Source organism: Lissotriton vulgaris, chromosome 2_1 (genome assembly GCF_964263255.1).
Source record: "Lissotriton vulgaris chromosome 2_1, aLisVul1.2, whole genome shotgun sequence".
Taxonomy (NCBI): Eukaryota; Metazoa; Chordata; class Amphibia; order Caudata; family Salamandridae; genus Lissotriton; species Lissotriton vulgaris.
Window position 1 is genome coordinate 440,627,670 of NC_141687.1, and position 6,000 is coordinate 440,633,669.

The window sequence follows — 6,000 nt, forward strand, 5'->3', positions numbered from 1 at the left end:
CTGATCCGAGAATATGGCAAAATGTACGTATATTATCCCACGCAAGACGGCCCTTTACAAAACCCGTCTGAGAGGGATGTACCAGGTTAAGAATGAAGGATTCTAATCTCTTGGCTAAGATTTTAGCAAAAATCTTAGCCTCCATGTTAAGAAGGGAAATAGGACGGATGTTTTTGGGATCTGAATGATCTTTTCCCTCTTTTGAAATCACTACAATGGTAGCATCAGCCGCCGTGCAAGAAACAGACCCCTCCTTAATAAAAGCGTCAAAGACAGATTGAAGCTTGGAAACAATCACAGGAAGAAAAGTTTTACAAAACAGAATAGGGTAGCCATCAGGCTCCGGAGCTTTCCCAGAACGAGTATCTTTAATTGCGGCAATAATTTCTTCAGGAGTAATCGGACCATTTAAAAAATTGCGATCATCCACGGATACCGACATCACCGGGACAGATTTCAAGAAGTCCTGACACTGCTCAAAAGAGGCCTGATTAGTAGGGGTATATAAATTATTGTAGAAATCACGAAAGACTTCGAGGATTTCCCCAGTCTGAAATTTCTTAGAACCAAGGTGATCATTAATAGAAGAGATTTGAGAAGACTTAAAGGAGGAATCCTGAAATGTTAATGTAGCCGCGAGAATCTTCCCAACTCGATTTTTTAACAATAGCCTTTTGGATTTCTGAGCCTGAACCCCAATATGGGCTCTTTTGGTAACTATAGTATTATATGTGTATTTTAATTGCTTGATTGATTGTAGGCAAGATTTATCCTTAGAATGTCTAAAGGTAGATTCCAGATTTTTTATTTTAGTTGCTAGATCTGTAAGTTCTTTTTTAATAGCGGCATTCCTATTTGACATACATTTAATAACCTGGCCACGGAAAGTACATTTAAACGAATCCCAGAGGACAATTGGGGAAGAAACTGAGCCTTCATTCTCAAGGAAAAAGGTTTCGATTGCACTAGAGAACTCATCAATCTGGGCCTTATCATGCAAAATTTCTGTACTTAGTCTCCAGGAGTGAGCTCTTGATTTAGGAGCAAAGGACAACAATGTAAAAGTAACCGCGGCATGATCAGAAATCAGAATAGGATGAATAAGCGGAGAGGAGGAGAGGAGTGAACCAATAAATAATCAATACGAGAAAAGGTAGAATGAGGTGAAGAAAAAAAGGAAAAGTCACTACCAGTGGGGTTGTGAAGACGCCATACATCTTGAAGATGAGTTAAGGAACACATGTTAAGCATTTGTTCATGGGATTTTGGAGGGCGAAATTGAAAAGCTGAATTCCTATCTAGAATGGGATCCATTGGTAAATTAAAATCTCCACCAACAATAAGATTTCCAAAATGAGGTGTGTCATTTAATTTTTTGGTAACCGTTTTCCAAAAGGACGGATCATCCTTGTTAGGGGCGTAAATATTCATAAAGATCAGTATTACCATCAAACAACTTAGGTAATAACCAACGACCCTCAGTATCGTGATCAGAGGAGAGTATGGATAAACCTGATTTTTTTTAAATTTAAGTAATGACCCCATTTCTTTTGCCACAAGCATCAGAACAGACAACATCTGAAACCCATTCCTTCCTCAGGAACATCGCCTCTCTGGTAGAGACCTTTGTTTCCTGAAAAAGGACTAGATCTGAAGAGAGAGATTTGCAATAATCTAGGATTTTTGATCTTTTCACTGGATGATTCAAACCCTTAACATTAAGGGACAACACATTCAAACCCGGCATAGATATACATAGAAAAAGATAAAATAATCCATAGATGAAAAACAAAAAACAACCAGCACGAATACAAGCATCCAGACATCAAACATTAACGTCGAAGAGGGAGAATCCATGGGGGAAATCCAAAAAATTCATACTAGGGGGAACGTGGGAAGGCGAGCAAGGGGACCGTCACAAGGAGTAAGTACAATCGATATCAACAGCCCCAAAACAGTACATAACTGATTATATTCAATTAGGAGAACGAAACATCTGAAATATGAACTAATACTATTAGAGTATTACAAAAACAATTCATCATAAAGTCTATAAAGTCAACAGGCAAACATCAAATTAAAACCCAGGTAGTATATAAACTATAGGGTGCAGTATAAATAAAATAAATGAGACATAATAAAGAAAGGCACCAAAAAGCTAGACAAAATAACAATCAATGAAGCACTATGCTAGATAAATACAAAAACCCACTATATCATGGAGATGAATATGCAAAAACTAACGATAAGTAATTACTGAACTGTCCTTAAATATATAGAACTTGTTATATGTAATTTGATTTGAAAATGCAAGAACATGTCAAATACATATTAATAGAAAGTAAGATGACAGGAGACTATAAAGTGCAAGATAAATAGAATATCTTAGACCTAGTAGAGAAAGGCAATTAATAATAACAGGTAAGCAACTAATCAAGGAAACACTCATGAGATGGATAGAGAAATGAATTATACAATAAATAGAATTGAACACTAGATATATAGGTGTAATTAATAAGCATCTATAAAACAATATATATAACGAACCTAGAAAAAAAAACAATGAACAATCAATGGTATAGACACTAAAGACCAAACAACATGAAAGAAGCGTCAGGCGAATGGACCACATAAACATACGACAATAGAAATACCATTAATTGGGGTTAAAGGAAAAAGAAGATCCAAAGAGGGAAATAAGACAAAGTCTCACACAGAAAAGAAGAAGGCAATAAAAGAAGCCATTAAATGAGAGAATAGAAGAAAGGAAACCTGACACGGACAACGATCAAACAAAAAGAAAAAAAGACAAGTAAGCACGAAAAGAACAATCAGTATTAAGGGCAACGTAGAAAAAAGCAATATCACAAAAAGGGTTGAAAAAGACATAAAAGGAGGAGCCTAGCCGGCAACAGCGATGGCCGCCTGAGCCTTCGCCTTCGCCGACCCGTCCGCTTCCCTCCCGTACCGCTTCTTCTCCTGCCTTCTGAATCGTGTCTGCTGTGCGGTAACGGGCTGGGGAGGCGACGCTGAGTCCGATGATGTGCTCCCTGTCGTCCATCCTGCACCGGGAGTGACGGAATGCCTTGATCTCCTGCCGTCGACTGCTGCATGGGTCCGGTCCTTTGTTCTCGGCTGAGTCTGGCTGGGGAACAACAACGTCGGCCATTACGGGGGATACTGGAACCGTAGGAGAGACGCGGCAGACTGCCGAGATCCTCAGTAACAGCGCAACAGTTTCTTCTTGCAGTCTCTCTGTTCCGTGGCTTCACACCCGTCGGTGCAACAATTGTGACTGACGATCACACACGGCGCCTGGCTGGACCGACACTGTGTTTGTCCCCGTGCGAGGCGCTGCATCGGAGTTTGCTGCCCTGATCCCTGCGCCCCTGCCCTGCCTGTCTGAAAGCTGCTCTGCTACACGGCGCCTAACAATGGCTACCGAAGGCTGGTATCGAGGGTTGCCACACGCCTGTGACTATCGTGGGCAGGGGGCTGGCATTCCATCCTGTCTTGAAATGCCCTTGAGTATCGGCGACGTCCTGGAAGCTTTGGTTGATCTACGAGCTGTTTGGTGCTACAGCGTCCGTGACCTGGAGCGCCAACTGGACGCTGTTGTCCCCCTACTCTCCTCTGCTGACCGGGCGGGCGGCTGTGAGCGTAGCATATCGCCTAGTCTGATGATAGGCGGCCATTTGCAGCCTTTTCGGGGACTCAATGAGGGGTCACAGGTGATGGAGCTTAACATCGCCGCTGATTTGCCTGCTGAAGCTATGGAGGACACCGTGCTTTCTGTACTTGTGCGGACACCTGAGGTTCGCCGTTCAGCGCCAGTTCTATCAACGCCAGCGGGAACTGATGACGTGATGGCCCCGTTTACCTTGGGCATTTTACCTGTTAGTGCTTTATCTACTCTTGGCGGACTGTTGCTGTATGCCTGCCCAGACTGTACTCTGGTGGATCACACTGTCCTGCTTTGGATGGCATTTCATGGACGTTGCCCTCTCTCGAGGCGGTCATGCCGGTTGCTTTTCCTGCTCTACGGGACTGCGCCGCTACTGCAATTTGCTGACTCAATGGATCGTAGGGGCCAGGGCTGAGTCCGCCCTTCTCTTGCCTTATCTACCGGTATTTACATTCATGGGACTGTGATGGACTGGCGGGGTAGTCGGACGTTTTATATGGTCGATTTAGGGGTCGGGGAAGTGGTGGCCGCTTACACTCCTGTTGGTTATCTTGGTTGTTTGGGGATGGCCCTCCTCCGGGTTGGGGTTTCATGGGAGTTTTAGATTAGATTGCTCTTTTCTTGCTCCCTATATCTTATGTGATATGGTACTTCTCTTTTTCTTTCTCTCACTTCTTATTCTATATTTCGGGTTTATTGGGCAACAGACACACTGCTGGGGGGGGGGGTCGGCCGTAGCCTTTGCATGCGTGTAGGGTGGGGGTTGGGGGATGGGTTTTTATTTTCTTTTCTGTTTCTATGGTGCCTTGTTTTTTCTTCTTTATTTTGTCTCCTCTTTTCTTTTCTACCTTGGGTCTGTGTAGGTGTTGCTGGTGGACGGGTGGCGGTAGACATTTGTTAGGATCTTGGCTCTGATATCCCTTTTGCACACTTGATGGGCCGCCATGCCGCCTGGGGGGACCTGACGATTGGGATGCTGGGCTGTGTGTGCCTCGGTCGCTACTGATATGTCATGCCAACGTGAACCCTGCTCTTTTAGTTTATAGTTTCTGTTTTCAATTCAATCGAAACAGTCTGGACTTTAATGGTTGCTATAACAGGGAAAAAAAAAAAATGTAAATTAACCTTCATTGCTCCTTAGGCGTGATAGCACGTGATCTCCAGTGTAACTGCTGAATATTTGCTTGTTGATATTGATATGCTATTGCGTCACCGTATTGCATGCACTTGTGCCTAAACAGTCTTCGTGGACGGCCTCAGGGTTGTGGGCCCGTATTTGTACTTCCTTGGATGCACTAATAAAGGTTTTCAAAAATTTTAAAAAAAAGAAAGAAAAAGACATAAAGAAGATATACCGAAGATAATGATAGACTACATCATGGAGATATAAAAGGGAGCAGAGAAGGAAAAGAAGAGAACATACCGTACACCTTAGCTGACAAGGCTACACACAAAATAACAAAAGAACACCAACAGCAGTGAACAATAAGACCACTACGCAGATCTAAAAAAGATAAACTTAATAGATCTGGAAAAAGAGAAAACTCATTACAGATATGAAACAAAACCCAAAACTCCATTGGCGGAGCCACAAACAGACTGCACCAATATACCTACAACAGAGGAACATAAAGCCACCAAACAGATCATAAGAGACAACTAAGTCAATAGATCTGAAAAACAAAAGAGAGAGCAGAGGAGGTACAGGTATACACTTCAGGTGCCAGAAGCACCAGGAACATGCGAAGCTGCCATTTGAAGCTCCATCTGCAGTTCCATCTGATTGTCCAAGAAAGAAGCTAGATCTGCGGGTTCATCAAAAATCCTGGAATGACCTCTGAAGGTAAAACGACATTTCGATGGACCAGAAAAGGAAAAGGGGATGTTCATCTCAGCAAGACTTTTCCGAAGATTAAGAAAGCCCTTCCTCCTAATCATCGTATCCCTGGCGAAGTCTTGAGAGATTGAAATTCGATGACCTTCCCAGGAAACAGCTTTAACCTTCCGCATGTGGGCAAGAATCTGCTCCGTGTGTTGATGACGCAGTGGTTTAAAAATTATCGCTCTTGGCTGTGTGGCCGATCTAGAACGAAAGGTGGGGACAGGATGAGCCCTTTCTAATTCAAAGTCTCTCTGGAAGGAGATTTGTAGAGTAGAAGGAATCCAGTGGCATAAAAAATCATTCATAGAAGAGGATGATTTCTCTGTATCTTCCGGCAGACCAAAAATGCGCAGATTAGATCTGTGATTACGATCCTCCTGCTCAGTGAGATCCCTTCGCAATGCCGCCATTGAGGGCTCCAACTGGTTAAGAG